Source organism: Notamacropus eugenii, chromosome 6 (genome assembly GCF_028372415.1).
Source record: "Notamacropus eugenii isolate mMacEug1 chromosome 6, mMacEug1.pri_v2, whole genome shotgun sequence".
In the NCBI taxonomy this organism is placed as follows: Eukaryota; Metazoa; Chordata; class Mammalia; order Diprotodontia; family Macropodidae; genus Notamacropus; species Notamacropus eugenii.
In genome coordinates this window covers 156,703,561-156,723,646 of record NC_092877.1, presented here as the reverse complement: position 1 = coordinate 156,723,646, position 20,086 = coordinate 156,703,561, and the positions used below count along the sequence as shown (strand labels likewise).

The window sequence follows — 20,086 nt, the reverse complement described above, 5'->3', positions numbered from 1 at the left end:
TTGTCTTTGCATGTAGGAATGTAAACAGTTCAACTTTAGTAAGTCCCTTATGACTTCTCTTTGCTGTTTACCTTTTCATGCTTCTCTTCATTCTTGTGTTTGAAAGGCAAATTTTCTTTTCAGCTCTGGTCTTTTCATCAAGAATACTTGAAAGTCCTTGATTTCATTGAAAGACCAATTTTTCCCCTGAAGTATCATACTCAGTTTTTCTTGGTAGGTGATTCTTGGTTTAGTCCTAGTTCCTTTGACTTCTGGAATATCCTATTCCATGCCCTTCGATCCCTTAACGTAGAAGCTGCTAGATCTTGTGTTATCCTGATTGTATTTCCACAATACTTGAATTGTTTCTTTCTAGCTGCTTGCAATATTTTCTCCTTGACCTGGGAACTCTGGTCACAATGTTCCTAGGAGTTTCTCTTTTCAGATCCCTTTCAGGAGGTGATCACTGGATTCCTTGAATACTTATTTTGCCCTCTGTTTCCAGAATCTCAGGGCAGTTTTCCTTGATAATTTCATGAAAGATGATGTCTAAGCATTTTTTTTGATTGTGGCTTTCAGGTAGTCCCATAATTTTTAAATTGTCTCTCCTGGATCTATTTTCCAGGTCAGTTGTTTTTCCAATGAGATATTTCACATTATCTTTCATTTTTCCATTCTTTTGGTTTTGTTTTGTGATGTCTTGGTTTCTCATAAAGCCATTGGCCTCCATCTGTTCCATTCTAATTTTGAAAGAACTATTTTCTTCAGTGAGCTTTTGAATCTCCTTTTCCCTTTGGCTAATTCTGCTTTTGAAAGCATTCTTCTCCTCACTGGCTTTTTGAACCTCTTTTGCCAGTTGAGTTAGCCTACTTTTCGGGGTGTTATTTTCTTCAGCATTTTTTTTGGGTCTCCTTTAGCAGGGTGTTTACTTGTTTTTCATGCTTTACTTGCATGCCTCTCATTTCTCTTCCCAGTTTTTCCTCTACCTCTCTAACTTGATTTTCAAAATCCTTTTTGAGCTCTTGCATGGCCTGAGCCCATTGAGTGGGCTGGGATACAGAAGCCTTGACTTCTGTGTCTTGTCCTGATGGTAAGCATTGTTCTTCCTCATCAGAAAGGAAGGGAGGTAATACCTGTTCACCAAGAAAGTAACTTTCTATAGTCTTATTTTTTTTCCCCTTTTCTGGGCATTTTCCCAGCTAGTGACTTGACTTCTGAATATTCTCTTCACACCCGCTTTGCCTCCAGATCCTCCCAGCTAGTGCTTGGGGTCTGAGCTTCAAATGTTCCTTCCCAGCCTCAGGGCTTCGGTGGGGGCAGGGCTGCTATTCAGTGTGAGATTAAGTTCAGGTGCTCAGGTGGGAGCAGGGCCACCACTCGGGGCTCAGTTCCCTCAGGGGGTTTATGCAGAGACCTTCACCAATGGATCTGGGCTCCTGCCTGCTTGGGCAGCACCAGTCTGCTGCTGCCTCTGCTGCTGCCTCCTGAGGGAGCCTGAGTTATGAGGGCATCCCACTCCCCTCTTGGCAAGCCAAGAAGACCCTCTCACCAACCTTTGAGGCCTATGGGTGGAGGGACCCTTGCGGCTGCTGGAGATTCCATTCCTGAAGCCTGCTGATATCTGCTCCCCTCGGCTTCCTGTGGCCAAGGCAGGACTGGGCTCGGCTCCGGGTCCGCAGCACAACAGACCTTTTGCGAGAGGTTTTCAGGGCTCTCTGGAACAGAAATCTAGTCTGCTCCCTTGTTCTTTGGCTTCTGCTGCTCCAGAATTTGTTGGGAGTTCTTTTTTACAGATATTTTATGGGCTGTGGGTTCGGAGCTAGTGTATGTGTATCTTTCTACTCCGCCATATTGGCTCTGCCCCCCAGATGAAGAAATTAACGCCATCTGCAGTCATATGAAGAAAGTGATATTAATCAGTGTTGGTCAGAGAAATGCAAATTGAAGCAACTCAGAAGTACCTCATCATATCCATCAAATTGGCTAACATGACAGAACAGGAAAATGATAAATGTTGGAGAAGATGTGGGAAAACTGGAACACTAACGAATTGTGGATGGAGTTTTGAAATGATCCAACCATTCTGCGTAGCAATTTGGAACTATGCCCAAAGTTCTATAAAACTGTCCATGCACTTTGACCCAACAATACCACTGCTATGGCTGCATCCCAAAGAGATCATAAAAGTGGGAAAAGGACCCACATGTGCAAAAATATTTATAGCAGCTCTTTTTTTGTGGTGGACAAATATTGGAAATGAGGGGATGCACATCAACTGGAAAACGGCTAAACAAGTTGTGATATATGAATGTAATGGAATGCTATTGTTCCATAAGAAATGAGGAGCAGGTGGACTTCAGAAAAACCTGGAAAGACTTACATGAACTGCTGCTAAGTGAAGTGAGCAGAACCAGAACATTGTGCACTACAGTGTTACTACAGCAATATTATATGATGATCAACTTAGATAGACTTAACTATTCTCAGCAATGCAAGAACGTAAGACAATTCTAAAAGCCTCAGGATGGAAAACAATATCCATATCTAGAGAAAGAACTATGGAGCCTAATTGCACATCAGAGTATGCTACTTTCTTTGCTTTTCTTGTTTCTTCTTTCTCCTGGCTTTTCTGTTTGGTTCTAATTCATCTTTACAACATGACTAATATTTTTATATATTTAATATGATTTTACATGTATAGCCTATATCAGATTGCACATTGTCTGGGGAGGGAGCAGAGGAAGGGAGAGAAAATTTAGAACAGAAAATCTCATAGAAGGGAATATTAAAAACTGAACACAAATAAAATTTTAATAAAAGAGGATGGAAAAAAAGGATAAAAAAGCAATATTTTAAAGGAATGTTGGTGGCCAGATAAATCATAAATACAATTAGCTCATTTATTAAAAATAGCAACAAAAAATACAGAAATAATTGTTGTGAGTTAAGATCCACAATTGTTAACATACTTAAATCTGTGAAAGTCATGTGATACAGTGGATTGTAAGTAGAGTTGAACACACTGAGCACGATTCCTACCGCATATTATCATGGGCAAGACAAACTGATCAAAACCTCAATTTTCTTATCTATAAAATTGGTTTTTATTGTTTGTCCTTCCATCTCAAAGACAACCATAACATCAGGGAAATGATGACATGACCTGCCTTTGACTTTGATTTGAGTTAAGGAGGGCTGTGCAATGTCACCAGTCCCATGTTTTTCTCTGGAACTGTCTGGGTCCAGTGTACAGACAATCATAAGGAGAACTGGAGATAGCACAGCATGCAATAAGAGTCCTGGGCCTTTTAAGTCAAGTTATTTTCAGGTTCTCACTCTGAGTGAAGTAATGCCCATTCAGTGAATTCTCTTTAAGAAGTGAGTCAAGGGATGCCCCCTTCAATTAAAAAAAATCAGACTGGAAAGGGAAAAGCCTCATGGTTGCTGACCAAAAGAGATATGGTTACTACTTATATTCACTCTGAGCCAGGAGGGCAGGGACCTATTGGGTTAAGACTTGGACTTTGAGAAAGAAATCTAATCACTAAACCCCAAGTTAAGGAGGCAACTTTCAGCCGTCAAAATGTACCTTCCTTTGGACAAAGCAATATTGTACAATCTACCTCTCGGGATTGTCATAAGGAAAGTTGTTTGCATACCTTAATGCTTTATATAAATGGATGCACAAAGTACAAAGAAAATAATGAAATACATGAAACAAAAACTATTCAAGTCTGAACATGTCTTATTTATGCTGATCTGATTAACAATACCTTTTATATTTGAAGACTTTGTATTGATTTGCTGACTTACAGGAAAAGAATTGTCTTTAAGGAAGTCTATTTAATTTATTTTGACACTTTTAGATTCTTTAAATTTAATTAGGAAATATATACAAAATATTATGTGTGTATGTATTTGTGCGTGTATATATGTGTGTATGTGTATCTATATATACATACACACTATATATATACATATACATATATATATAATTTTTTGTGCATACATATACATACATATACACACAGAGAGTATTTTATTTTAACCTTTTTACTTGGAAAATAGATTTTAGTTTTCTTTCTGACTTCTTAAACAAAGACCTCCTTAGAGGGCATGTTAAATGTTAAGCAACAACAAAAAGTAAATTCTAGATCATAAGGTTAAGGCTTGAAGAAGCCAAAGAGATCATCTAGTTCAACTCCATCATTTTACAGTTGAGGAAATTGAAGTGCAGAAAGGTGAAGTGATTTTCCTAAATTCATATACATAGAGTAAGTAGAAAATAGGATTTGAATCCCAATCATTTCATCCTAAATCATTTTACTCTACCACACTGGAAGGGTATATTTCTAATTAATTTAATTAATTATTTTCTAAGACCTCCCTGAAAACAGAGTTTGGATCTGTTATGAAAGTAGATGTCTTAATAGCCATACAATTATTCTAAACAAAAAAAAAAGATTGTTTTAAAATTGTTCTTCGTTCTAATTTACTTATAGGTAGTCATATCATTAGTACAATATTCAGTAACAAAATTAAACAAGAGATAATATTGGAGCAGTTACTCTTGAAGTGGCCTTTATGTCATGACTTAGAACCAGAGTTATGGAACTGGAATCAGTCTTTAAAAATTCCTGAGTAAGGGCAATTAGATGGTACAATGAATAGAGCACCAGCCCCGAAGTCTGGAGGACCTGAGTTTAAATTCAACCTCAGACACTCACTAGTTATGTCAGTTAACCCCAATTGCCTCAAAAAAATTCTGGGCCCCTTAAAGATGGAAAACAGAATGATATAGGGAAATATATGTGAACTGGGCTGACATTTAGAAGATTTGAATTTTAAACCTGTTTTTTTTTCCAAAAAAAATGAGCAGCCCTTATGTAAGTCAATGAATTGTTCTATGCCTTTGTTCCACTTTCTCTTTTATGTGTGGAATAGATGTCACAATATTAAACCTGAGATGATAATAAAGGGCTGCAGTAATAATGAAAAAAAAAATAAATACATTTATTTACATACATATCAATACATGTGTGTGCATAGAAATACGAGTATGCACACCTACTCTTTTGCCACATTAAAGGCAATCCTTATGCTCTTCAGACCTTCTACATCTGGATCCTCATCCAGTTTATACTTTCTAACTACAGATGGGCTACAGCGCTCTGTCCTGGATCCTCTGTTTTTCTCCCTCTGAGCTACTTCACTTGGTGATCTCATCAACTCACATGGATTTAACAAGTTAATATTCATAGTTAGCATTAACACAGGTTTTATTATGTGTCGGACACTGTGCTAAGTGCTTTACAACTATTATATTGTTTGACCTTCACAACAACCAAGGAAGGTGGGTACTATTACTATATGCATCTTAGAGATGAGGGAACTGAGGCAAATAGACACTAAGTAACTTGTCCAGGGTCATAGAGATGGTGAGTATCTGGGATCATATTTTAACTCTGGTCTTCCTGACTGTAGGCCAGGTGCTTTTGCACCTAAAATACAGCACATGTATATTAAGGAGGCTATGCTAACATATATGTGCATATACACATAAATATTCACATATTCATATATACACATATACATATGTACACACATGTGTATGTATATATGTATATGTGTGTATAACTTATGAAGATGTTACCACAGAAATACTATATATAAGACCTTTACTTTGAGCTGTTTTCTAAGACTAGTGATGAACTTAACAAGCATACTAAAGCAATTAGACTACTTTCCAAAGTAATTAAAGGTACAGATTTGCAAATTGGCTGGTTGCTTTACAAAGTAGTCTATGACTATGGAATATTAAGAAAATTAATTAGTTCATATTGGCATAGAATTTGTGACTTTGTTCTCATTAAAACTATGTTGCCAAGCAGCCACAAATAATTATTTCATTTGAAGAAATGAATACTATCATTACACAGTATAGTTCTTACAAAAGACTGTGTTTTCTTATGATCAGGCTAAGTATAGAGACTCATCAAGACTAGATAGACTACTGGTGATGAATTCTTTGATCATGGTAACCCATGATATGAAGAAAAATGCAAAATGATCCTCAATGCTGTTTTTCTCTTTTTCCAGTAATAATGTAAGAGTGGCATAAATTGAATATTTTAGGCTATCGATAAACATAAACTTGAATTTTGTTGTTGTTCAATCATTTAGTTATGACTACCTCTTTGTGACCTCATGGATCATAAAATGCCAGACCCTTCTATATTCCACTATCTCTCAAAGTCTGTACAAGTTCATGTTCATTGTTTCTATGGCACTATCAATTTCATCTTCTTCCATTCTCTTTTTCCTTTCACAATATCAGAGTCATTTCCAGAGTCCCATCTTATCACCATGTGTTTAAAGTGTTTAAGCTTCCAGCTTTGGTATTTGAGCTTTCAGTGAATATCTTGAATTAATTTCTTTAAATCATGGTGCATAGTTTTAGAAGCTCTAACCTAACCATTTAAAATTAGCATTAATGATAAAAACAAGATTATGGTGAAAATAGCTTTTAACACTGATCCAGACTTACCTTTGTAGCCTGATTGTACATTATTCTTCCAATACTGTCATCCAACCAAACTGTCCTTCTTTCTCTTCCTCATAGCTCCCATCTCCTTTGCACTAGCCTTCTACCCATTCTGGAATTCACTTACTCCATACATACTATATTCTCCATGAAGCCTTTCCTGAGCCTTTGAATATGTTTTCAATCTCTCTTTGTTGTGAGTGAATTTAATTCAAGAATAAACCGAGGCTATTCTCTGAACAAGATAACAGTAATTAGCAGAACATGCTCTGGTCGCCTCTATTTATGTCAAAGATTCTGAGCAAAACAATAGTTCCCTTTCTATAGGTTTTGGAGACTACAGAACAAGGAACAGAAGAAGCTAGGTGGAATCATGGGATTGAGGACCATATGGTTATTTATATAGCTGAAGAGCAGGGTGTAACGTGATTATTTGGAAGTTTGGTAATAGTAGCTAGCAATAGTCCCCACCTTTCCCTCCCATACCTAAAACATGCTCATTTGTTGAGTACAGGTACAAGGTACCTGTCTTTTTGGACAGCAAACCTGACATCCCTAAAGGGTGGCTTAGTGGTGTAAAGATGCTAGACTCAGTTCCCTTGTGTTCATAGGCATCCACCAGGTCAGCTAAATTCCTTGCAGCAAGAATAGATCAGTGGATGCAGGAAAGTTGGATTTCTAAATGTAACTTGTTACAGACCAGTTGAATTCTACACTAAGTTCAGAGAAGAGACTCATGACTTAAGTAATTAAAGGACAAAAGTGGAATCAATAAGAAAATGACACAAAATCCATTCAATTTTTTAACTTCAAATAGTACTCTGTATTTAATTACATTATATACATATATGTATTATATATACATATATAAACTTGATATTTATACGGCATATATCTTTATATTTATGCTACACATAACAGAGATATGAAGTTTATATATATGTATATACACATGTATTTATGTGTGTGTTTATGTATGTTTTTGTAAATGACTGAGAGTAGAAATCATTTCAATCTCTGTACTTTCATCTCTAGTATCTAGAATAGTACCTGGCACATAGTAAACAAAACATATTTCTTGATTATTGTTGATTGACGTATCAGTTAATAGTTACAGGTAGAATCATCTTCAAACTACAAAAAGCCACAGATTTGCAGCAACATTTTTGTTTTTACTAGAGGAAAAGATAGCAAAAAAAATCTAATTTACCCATGAGATATCACGAAATAAAATTTATCAGTTTGGTATTCTTTGCCCATTTATTTTGACACATGGATCTCTAACCCATAATTATTAGAAGTACAACAGATGATGAATGATAATCACAATATTATGGGTAGAACACATTTCAAAGGTTACTAAAAGGAGAAATGTATTTTCACTGTGCAAATGAGGAGCTTACTGCATATCCAATGCCCAGAACCAAAGGAAACTTTCTTCCTCAAAGGATCCTTCAGGTGGTTGATAAATGAATATCGAAATGAGCCTTCTAAAATATGCCAAACGTTTTGGAGTGATGAGACGTTGCTGAAAGCCAAAAAACCTAAAGTCATATTCATATATACATCAATATGGTAAGAAAAAAGGAATGTATTTCTTTCATTTAAGTTTCTTATCAGTTCCTTGATTTAAAGAGCTAAAATTTTTATTTTTTTCCTTTACTTAGTGTAAGTTGTGTATGCCTGTATTTGTATAAATGCATATGTATGTGTACATGTACATATGATTAAAAAACAACTAAACTAACATATCACTGAAAACAGGTGGGAGGTCTGGTAAAATGATAGTTGCCTTAGTGCTTGTCCAGAGACATTTCTCCTATCTCTAACCCCAAAATTGCTTAGTTCTGTCTATCAATCAACAGATATTTATTGACCAACAAAATATGGCATAGTGGAAAGTGTTCTGGATTTGAAATCAGAGGACCTAGTTGGAAATCACACCTCATCTACATATAACCTGTGTGACTTTGGGAAAATCACCTAATCTCACTGTCCAGAGGTTTTTATCTGTAAAATCTAAGAATTAGACCTAATGACAGCCTAAGTCTCCTTCTTACTCTAAATCTGTTGTGGTATGGAGCACTGTGCTAGGATAAGAAATATGGATTTTATGCATTTTGGTACATGTAAATGAAATGATTATGAGGACTCTGACAAAAATAGAACAAATATGGGCATTAAATTTACTGGGAAAATGTAATTTAATATAATCAAAGATATGAGAGGGAGAGAGACAGAGATAGAGAGAGAGACAGAGACAGAGAAACCCTTCTTTGGAATAGTATGATATATGTAGCCATGTGGAAATTATGATATACACACATATACATATACACACGTACATATACATATATGTATAGGTGTGTGTATATACATATACTATATATGTACATATATATAATATATATAAACTCCTTAAAATGAATAAAACCAAGCAAAAGTGTGTCTTAAAAACAGATCAGCTTTGTTATAGATATTTACATGTTGTCCCCACTACATTTTTAACCTAGTCCATATAACAATAATCATGAAAAGGAAAAGAAAGGGAAAACTAAAAGAATTATTTAGAGCAATAATTCTCAAACTGTTTGATCCCAGAAGCACTTTATACTCTTAAAATTATTGAGAATCCCAGAATGCTTTTTATGTAGGTTATAGATATGAATATTTACAATATTAGAAATTAACACTTATAATATTTCAAAATATTGATTTATTGAAATAACAATAAGTCCATTTTATGTTAATATACTTCACTATTTTCCAAAACAAGAAATGATGAGGTTACACTATTTTACATATTTTTGCAAACACTTTAATATCTGTCTTAAGAGAAGACAGTGTCATTATTCGACCTGTTTCTGCATTCAATCTATTGTAATTTATTGTTTTTATTGATGTATATATTTTTAAAAAGCAGCCTTCCACAGATATGTAGTTGAAAAACAATGAAATGTTTTAATAGGCAAATAATGGCTTGATAGTATTGTTAAAATGTTTTTTCTTTTATTTTGCAGATCCTGAAAGTGTCTCAAAGACTCCCAGATGTCCACAGATTAAATATTTCACCCAGGACAGACTATGCTAAGCAGACCTAATTCCCTTTTTTGTAAGTGTTGGTAATACTCATATATCTTTTATTATAGCTTATAGTAATATATCTGAATTAATTTTAACTTTAAAAAAGCTTTCATGCTCTCAATATGAAAAATATATTCATCAATCAACCAACAAATATTTGTTATTGTTGAGTCATTTCAGTTGTGTCCAACTCTTAGTGACTCCATTTGAGATTTTCTTGGCAAACATAATGGAGTGGTGTGCCATTTTCTTCTTGAGCTCACTTTTACAAATGAGAAACTGAAGCAAACATGGTTAGGTGATTTGCCCTGGATGGCATAGCTACGAAGGGTCTAAGGCCAGATTTGAACTCAGGAAGATGAATCTTCTTAAATTTAGCCTCTGTACTCTCTCCACTGCACCATCTACCTGCTTAATGTTTACTATTGTGTTAGCACTGCATTAAGCACTGAAGATACAAAGGAAAGTAAAAATGCGGACCCTGAGGGTACTCAACTCTTATTCTAGTGGGGAAGATAAATTAGGGCTAGTAGATAGTACGATTTAGGTGACTTTCCAGTCATTAGTTGATTGAGTAATCTCAAATAACAATGTCCATGAATCAATAACAACTTGGAAAGAGTGTTTAATGGAATGCCTTAAGGCATCTGTCCTGGCCTTATTCTATTAAACATTTTCTTTTTATCAGTGTCACAGACAAAGGCACAGGTTGGATGCAAACCATATTTACAGATGACACAAACTAGGGGAAAGAGTCAGCAGGTTGGTTGACAACATCATGATTCCAAAGACTCTCCATGTGCTAGAATACCCTGTCAACTCTAGGAAGGTGGAATTAAATATGAATAATTGTATTTTTGCAACAATAACCTATATAATGATGCAGTGCCGTGATTTGACTCACATGAAAAGAATCTGAGAGTTTTTTTCTTTTAATGAATTGGAAGTTAAATATGAGTCAGTAATAGAAAATGGTAGCTTGCAAACAAAATTGAAGCTGATTAGTTTCCATATGGATGGATGTGATTGTCCCCCTGTACTCTGTCCTATTCAGAGTGTACATGGATTTTTGTGTACTAGTCTGTGCCACATTGGAGGGTCATCCACCAAAAGGGAATGACAAGAATGATAAAAGCACTAGAATCAACGCTCTAAAATGATATTTTGAAGGGAGAAGGTCACTCAGCCTAAAGAAAACAAGACTTAAAGGGAGCAAAATAGCTGTCTACAATTTTGGGACAGCCTGCTATGTAATAAAGATATTCAAATTATTCTTCTTAGTCTCAGTAGTTAAAACTAGAAGCAACAAATATGTAAGAATTCCAGCAATAGGTTTCAACTTTATTTAATGAAAACAAAAAACATTCCTTAACACTTCAATTCCAAGAGCTGTTTGGTGTGGTGGGGGTATTTTCTCTTCAAGTATAGCATGTGCTAAATGTGTTTTTAGGTTTATAGCAATTCAGAAATTCCATAATTCTTTGAAACTCAGAAACTATGTGATCATTGCAAAATGGGAATTAAGTGAAAATTCTTATTGATAAAATGGAAAATTAAAGGTCTTCATGCCAATGATGTTTCATTAATAATCTTGTTTTCTACCTTCAGACATTCAACAAGGAAAGTTTTTAGAATGTTTTTATTTTCAAAATATACCAATTGTAACACAAAAGAAAGAGTAGAAATAGAAAAGATTATGGGGAATGTTGTAACAGAATTCAGTTATGGAATAATTTTTATTTTGCTTGAACAGTTTTAAATAAGTACCATGGATATTAAAAGCCTCAAACTGCTCAACCTGTTATTAGGTTTCATTCAGTGAAAAGACTTTCAAATCTCCAGTGAATATCGAAGAAAAAAAGCAAAATAATGAAGGAACCAGGAGCTGAAAGACAAAACAATAATATGTAATTTAAATTAGTATCATTGAATTTCAGAAGAGAGAAAGATGTGAGAAGTAATATAATGGACGGAAATGAAATGGGACAAAAGTTTAAGTGAGAAACAGAAAGGAAAAGAAAACCAAAGACAATTATAATAGGGAGTGGAAATTTAAAAGAATATCAAAATACTTGCCAGTCATACCTTCTAGATTCAAATTTAAATTCTTTAACTTCTTTTTATTGGTCTGGATCTGTCATTTCATTAGTATAGAGAATTCCTGGTGAAGAAATAAACTTGGTCAAGACAGATTAGTACTCATTCTACAATATACAGTTAAGAGTTTTGAGGGCATTCAGAAATCAAATGACTTACCCAGAATCACGTAAGTTATTTGTGTCAAGGAAAAAATTCAATGCAGTTCTTCCACAATTAAAGGCTAGCTATCTATGGACTTACCCAGGCTGCCTGTCCATTTACAAATTCCTAGGCCTTTGTTAATACTCACAAATGGCAGTTCTTTGAGAGGTCATAGGCAGGCATGAACAGATTATGACCTAGATCATTGGAGGGAGTATTCACTTTAATAATATCACTAATCCATTGAAGTAGTAATGTACCAGAAAAAATACTTGAATATAGGTGTATCTTGAATATAATGCATAATTGTTTTCAAGATTTAAATGCAAAAATACCCTTAGAAATATCTATATTCCATATTTATTGTTGCTGTTCTGGACAGTGTTTGTTTTATTGGTCCTGAGAAGAAAATTAATTTTCAGTTGCACATTATAGTAAAAAAAAGTGCTTTAAGGAAAATCTTTTGATTATTATATGACTTTTCTCTATATATATCCCTTCTCTCCTCTACACATGAGATTAGGCCATATGATCTCACCTAACTTTTAGAGAGTAAGGACAGATAAACATATGTGGCATATTTTGAATGATAACCTAGACAAAATATTTAGTATAAGAGATAAAAGTACATGGGGAAAATCTGTGATTCATGAATGTAGGGAGCTTATTCTACTAATGTAGATCTTGACTAGACCATAACTTAGTAGCTAACTCCTAGGAAGTCACCTAAAGCACACAAAGGCTAAGGGAAATGACTGGCATCGCACAGGCAGGTCTTTCTGAGTCTAAGCCTAGAACTCCATTCACTATACATAATGCGTGTATCTAGAATGGACATCAACGAGGAGCTAAATGAAAGGAAAATAAAGTTTGCTAGTTAGCACGAGGAGGCATAAAAGATAGTCTCCATGCTGAGAAAAGATAGTCTGAATGTGACACTGGCACCAGTGACATAGAAACAAATGAGATGGAGAGATAGAGTGAGTCACAGAGAGAGGCAAAGAGACAGAAACAGGAAATGAGATGGAGACAGACTGAGACAGAGAGAGAGAAACAAAGAGACAGAGAAAGACAGAGAAACACACACACACACACACACACACACACACGTGCAGAACTTTAGCAAGTTGTATTGAATTTCCATGGAGATGCTAATAGAGCACAGGAGCAAGTATTTTATGGTATGAGGAGGTAGAGTGTTGGGTTGTGATTCACACTGATGGTAAGATTACTTACATTCAGGAGATTACACATTTATTGAAGCATAGGTGAAATCCTTTGATTTCCTTGAATACAATGCAAGAGGTCATTAATAATAGCAGTTTTTATCTTTGAATTAATTGCTTTAAAAATTTCAGTTATAGGCAATTAAGTGGCTCAGTGAATAAAGCACTAGACTTAGAGTTGGTAACAGCTGAGTTTGAATCTGGTCTCAGATGCTTCTAGCTGTGTGTCTCTGAGCAAGTCACTTAACCTTTGCCTGCTTCAGTTTCTTTATCCATAACGTGGGTTAATATTTGCGCTCAACTGCTAGAGTTGTGAGGGTCAAATAAAAATATTTGTAAGGCAGTTTGAAAATCTGAAAATACTATATAAAGGATAGCTGTTATTATTATGAACCAAAAATAATAAAAGTCAGTCTTATGAAGTAGATGGAGAACCAGAATTGTAGTCAGCAATACTGCTGTGTGACTCTACCCAAATTAGCTTAACCTCTCAGTTCCCTTAAATAAATCTAAAAAAGAAGCAGAATAATTGACAATCTCCATTTCTCTGAAAGAATAAATTCTTCTTTGACTCTAAGCTCTGTCAGGTAGCAATCTCCTAGGAAAAGAAAATTGAAAAAGATAAATTAAACAAGTTATTAAAGTAACTACCCCAAAATAAATTTAAATTATTATGAAAGAAGTAGGTGTATATATTGTTCATAAAATTGTCTCAGCTTTCAATTTTACTTTACCAGTTATGTGATTGCTCAGACATAAATTTAGTTGGTTCTTCAAGAAAAATGCTTAGTTTAGTGGATTAAATATCTGGAAGAATATATAATGGAGGGATGTGAATACCAAACCATTTGTATAAATTGGTTAAGGTAAATGTGAATGGCACTTTGGGTTTTTCATTTTTTGTTGTATTTTTGTTTGGTTGGTTTTTTGTCCTTAGGGAATGAGGAGAAACAATAAAAATAAAAATAGAAGAAAACTCTTGGTGTCAGATGTCCTAAACTCTGCTTTTTTAAAAATTTATTTATTTAAGTTTTCAACATTCATTTCCACAAAATTTTGGCTTCCAAATTTTTTCCTCCTTTCTCCCCTCCTCTCACCCCAAAACCCCAAGCATTCTAATTTACCCCTATCACCAATCTGTCCTCCCTTCTAACACCCCTCCCTTCCCTTATCCCCATCTTCTCATTTGTCATGTAGGGCAAGATAACTTTCTATACCCCATTACCAGTATTTCTTATTTCCTAGTTGCAAGAACAATACTCAACAGTTGTTCCTAAAACTTTGAGTTTCAACTTCTATTCCTCCCTCCCTCCTCATGCATTCCCTTTGGGAAGGCAAGCAATTCAATATAGGCCTTATATGTGAGGTTTTGCAAATGACTTCCATAACAGTCATGTTGTGTAAGACTAACTATATTTCCCTCCATCCTATCCTGCCCCCCATTTCTTCTGTTCTCTATTTTGACCCTGTCCCTCCCCAAGAGTGTTGACTTCGAATTGCTCCCTCCTTCCATTGCCCTCCCTTCCATCATCCCCCCTCACCCTGCTTATCCCCTTTCCCCCCACTCTCCTGTATTGTAAGATAGGTTTTCATACCAAAATGAGTGTGCATTTTATTCCTTCCTTTAGTCGAATGTGATGAGAGTAAGCTTCATGTTTATTCCCTCACCTTCCCACTTTTCCTTCCACTGAAAAGTCATTTATTAGCCTCTTTTATGAGAGATAATTTGCCCCATTCCATCTCTCCCTTTGTCCTCCGAATATATTTCTCTCTTACCCCTTAATTTCCTTTTTTAAAGATATGATCCCATCCTATTCAATTCACCCTGTGCTCTATGTGTGTGTGTGTGCGTGCGTGTGTGTGTGTGTGCTTGTAATCCCACCAATTACCCAGATACTGAAAAGTTTCAAGAGTTACAAATATTGTCTTTCCATGTAGGAATGTAATTAGTTGAGCTTTAGTAAGTTGCTTGTGACTTCTCTTTGCTGTTTACCTTTTCATGTTTCTCTTTCTTCTTGTGTTTGAAAGTCAAATTTTCTTTTCAGCTCTGGTCTTTTCATCAAGAATGCTTGAAAGTCCTTGATTTCATTGAAAGACTATTTTTCCCCCAAAGTATTATACTCAGTTTTGCTGGGTAGGTGATTCTTGGTTTTAGTCCTAGTTCCTTTGACTTCTGGAATATCCTATTCCACGCCCTTTGATCCCTTAATGTAGAAGCTGCTAGATCTTGTGTTATCCTGATTGTATTTCCAAAGTACTTGAACTGTTTCTTTCTAGCTGCTTACAATATTTTCTCCTTGACCTGGGAACTCTGGAATTTGGCCACAATGTTCCTAGGAGTTTCTCTTTTGGGATCTCTTTCAGGAGGTGATCGGTGGGTTCTTTCAATATTTATTTTGCCCACTGGTTCTAGAATATCAGGGCAGTTGTCTTTGATAATTTCATGAAAGAGAATGTCTAGGCTTTTTTTGATCATGGCTTTCAGGTAGTCCCATAATTTTTAAATTGTCTTTCCTGTATCTATTTTCTAGGTCAGTTGTTTTTTCCAATGAGATATTTCACATTATCTTCCATTTTTTTTTTTCATTCTTTTGGTTTTGTTTTGTGATTTCTTGGTTTCTCATAAAGTCATTAGCCTCCATCTGTTCCATTCTAATTTTTAAAGTACTATTTTTTTCAGTGAGCTTTTGAACCTCCTTTCCATTTGGCTAATTCTGCTTTTGAAAGCATTCTTCTCCTCATTGGCCTTTTGACCCTCTTTTGCCAATTGAGTTAGCCTATTTTTCAAGGTGTTATTTTCTTCAGCACTTTTTTGGGTCTCTTTTAGCAAGGTGTTGACCTGCTTTTCATTCTTTTCTTTTATCTCTCTCATTTCTCTTCCCAGTTTTTCCTCCACTTCTCTTACTTGATTTTCAAAATCCTTTTTGAGCTCTTCCATGGCCTGAGACCATTGAATATTTATTTTGGATGTTTGGGATACAGAAGCCTTGACTTTTATGCCTTTCCTTGATGGTAATCATTGTTCTTCCTCATCTGAAAGGATGGGAGAAGATATCTGTTCACCAAGAAAGTAAACTTTTATAGTCTTTTTCCCCCTTTTTGGGCATTTTCTCAACAAGTTACTTGTCTTTTGGGCCCTTTGTCAAGAGTTGGGTATATTCTGGGAATCCATAAGATCTCAGTTCCTCCAGGGTGGCACAATCAAGCATGTACACTGGTCTGGGAACAGGGAGAGATTTTTTCTTTTTATGCCCAGAATCTTAGCAGTTACCTCTCCACAGCCACCTGGTCTCCAGTTCCTCCAAGTCAGCACTGGGGGCTGATTTTCAGTTAAGCTGGGGGGGCAGGGCCACCACTCAGTGAGAAACAAAGACCAGCTCCCTCAGTGCCTCTACACAAGGCTGAGGTAATATTCAGCTCCTCAGGGCACCCAAGGGTTTTTACACTCCAATAATGGATGCTGGAAGCTGTACAGGCTGCTGTGTGGCCTCTGTGGCAGCTACCTGGTGCCGGAGCTACGGGAAGGCCCTTTTCCCTTGTTGGCTAGCTGAAAAAACCCTGTCACTGTCCTTTGGTGCCTGTGGATTGAGGGATCTGAAGACCACTGTTGCTGGGACTGGGGATTCGCTGCTACTGCTACTGGAGATTCCACCCCTTTAGGTGTCCTCCTCCCAGAGTCGGGCTGCATCTCGCTGCCAAGACTGGGCTGGGCTTCACTTCAGGTCCTGTGCAACCAACATTTCCAGAGGGCCTTTCAGGTCACCCTGGGCTGGAAATCTCCTCCACTCTGTTGTTCTCCACTTCTGCTGCTCCAAAATTTGTTGAGAGTCCCTCTCTACAGGTATTTTATGGGCTGTGTCTGGAGAGCTTCCATATGTATGTCTTTCTACTCTGCCATCTTGGCTCTGCTCCCCCTAGATTCTGTTTTGAACTTTTGTTTTTCCCGTTGAAATATGTGCTATAGTGAACTGAAATATTCCTTTAATGAACTGGGATAGTTAATGGCTCTTTCAGCATACCTTTGGACCTGAATAGTTTCAATTAGGTAAAGAATTTTTTACCTTGGGCACTGAAATATTTTGATCAGATAAAATAGATAATGGATGTCATAGAAACATTGCTTTTCAGCTGAAAGGGATCAGAATTAGATGAATATCATCTAATCCTGACCTTTCATTGAACAAAGGAGAATTTGAAGACATGAGACTTAATGACTTATCTGTCACTCAGATAATGAATGAGTTGTGAAACTCGGATATGAACTCGTCTTCTGACTCTGGATCCAGCATTTTTTCCGTTTTGCCAAAATATCTATCAAATTTCTGATTGTCTAACTCTCTAATATCATCTTTTTTCTATAAAAGCTCAAACAATACATTATAGGATTTCAGTTGCATTATTTTTGGGGGGAGAGGGGGTGATAGAGAAAGCTCATTTGGTGTACACATCAGAATTAACCATGACTAAAACCATGACTCATTTTCTTGCTTTAAAAATTGGAGTATTGTTAATGACATGTATTTAAAATCAAGCCACATCTTTGTTCTTTCATTTGGGTGTAGTTGCAGTAATATTTAAACTGACTTAATGATGTTTAATAATGGGTAAGATGTATGACAGTTTCATTTATATCACAAGCTATCACAAGAATGAATGAATAAAGATAAGTCTAAATCTGTCAAGATTCATAATAACTATGTGTTTAGAATACTGAAATTTCTAGTAATTTTACCTGGCTTGGTCTGACTTGTAAAATTCTGCAAAAAATTCTCCTAAACAAGATTCATAGAATGTTATAAATTGATAGGACTTGAAAATTCACCTAGTGCAACTTTCCCTCCCCCATTTTCCATATAAAGAGACAAACTGAGGACACAAACGAAGTTTTTCCTAAGAGACTGTGGAAATGAAATCTTTTGTTGCCTTTGTTCCTCTCAGCAAAACCAAATAACAAATTAAGGATCTTTTGCCTTTTTTTAAGAACATGTTTATATATGATTTAAGTTTGTACAACACTCCAGAAAAGCCATCAGTGTTAGATTTAAAAATAAAATCAAAAGCATTTTCTGACATAGAGGTACACATGAAAAATTAGGGATGCCAACATCTCTGTGAGAAGTTGTAGAAAGTGTATGTCTATTTTGAATCTGAGACTCACTTAACACAGCAGAAATAAGATACCATACTGTAAACAAAATGGTACAATAAAGGATCATTGGAAATTTACATAAGAATAGTTCATAAACATTTTGGTCTTTTGATAACATTTTATATAAAATGAATAAAAAACCTTTAGACAGCTGTCATCACTCAAGATTACTTGTCACCTAAATGCACACAGACGTAGTTTATACAGCAATATATTGATGCACCTTTACATGGATATTAAACTATGATTACTGTTTGTTACTGTGATGTGCATTATCCAATCAACATTATCCATAATTGAAATACTCTTACATTGTGTATTCTTGTCATGTCGTAACTATAAAAACATGAAAATATAACTTTACATTATTTCAATTATATACATTAGTTCAAGCTTGACAAAGAGATTTGTTAAGTTACAATTTTCAGAAGAATTGGCCCAGAGCTACAATAAATAGCTTTCCACTGTATACAGTCATTTCTTTTTAAGTTTTTAAAAACCAATTTTGAGTACCTTAGGGATACAATTATTCTGCAATTTGGTCATCCTAGCATTGATGATTAATTAAACTTAAAATGCACCTCCCACATTCCAGATGAGGAGTAATGCATTAAAATTTCATGGATTATCTCAGAATATGTGGTTCAGAGACAGCTAAGCTTAATGAAGAAGATGGGAGCACTACAGGCTACTTTCTGTAATATGAGACTATTTTTTTTTCAAATGAAGTTGTATTCCTTCCCTTCCCTTTTATGGAATATAATAGATATGAATCATAAAAGCACTTGACAAAAAGGCAAGTGCTCTATTGATGCTTTATAGAAATGAGTGATTACAAAAGAATGGGTAGGTGTTCAGGAATGAATACCAATTTAAAAATCTAAATCAAATATCAGAGTTATTTTTAAAAAACATAAAGGTTGCTATAAAGGGCCACATAATACTCTTTTTTTAGAAGGCAAAAAGATCTTTCTTGAAAGAGTTTCAGAAATGTGGTATCTTAGCCACGATGGGAATGCTTAGCATGGTTTTGTACCTGAAAAAAATGAATAAGTTCCACTGCCATGGGGCTTTTTCTTGATGCAGTCAGTGGAAAGAAAACATATTTCATGTTAACTTTAAACTTATAAAAAAATACCCATAAGTCTATGAAAGCTTCTATACTTCCAAAAATATAGACTCATATCTTATTTAAGGGATTTAGGCAATTATGGGAATGACTAAAAAAAGATACTTTCAAGGTATTTTAGACTTTGTGTCATTTTTGTCTTCTGAAAATCTAAAATATTTTAAATAAATATTGCATATTTTGATCAGCTTTTAAATTAACCTATTGTGAATACTTGGTAATTTGAACATTTTTATATAGGATTTACTTGATGTATTTTCCCCCAAAGCATCCAAATCAGATAATTCACATTTGAGGGATAAATCTGAACTTTGCAAAGACAGGTTTATGTGGGGGAGGCCAAACAACCTTGAGAGCGTCCTTTTAAATGATTTCACCTAGGACCAAACTGTAGCTAGCAAAATCAATTGAACCATTTGCAAATAAAACAATAGAAAAATTTTATTTCAAATGTCAAGCATTGCCAAGTAATTTGATTTTAACACCAAATGTTAAAGAATAGGATATACAGTAAAGTTTTAATAACAATATTAAATTACAAGATTTGAACCTCTTAAATGTTTTTCCTCTCTTCAGCATTTACATATTTGGCTTTGAAAAATACGGAACTGATGCCTTCTTCATCACTTCTATCCCCACCCACACAGTTTGATTTGTTTTGTCAAATCCGACCACTATGGAAGCAAATTTCTTTAAAAGCCAGTTTTGAAAATACCTAAAAATATTTTTTTTAA

At 35.2% G+C, this 20,086-nt stretch overlaps 1 protein-coding gene across 2 annotated transcripts in view; it reads right to left on the bottom strand.

The window, feature by feature from the left end:
- Positions 1–18,050: 18,050 nt before the first annotated feature.
- The window catches only part of GRIA2 (glutamate ionotropic receptor AMPA type subunit 2), a 188,060-nt gene continuing 186,024 nt past the window's right edge, over positions 18,051–20,086 (bottom strand). For both annotated transcript variants that reach the window (XM_072621355.1, XM_072621354.1), the window contains one exon: positions 18,051–20,086. This exon is cut by the window's right edge and continues 545 nt beyond it. The gene's annotated coding sequence lies outside the window, so the exon portion shown is untranslated.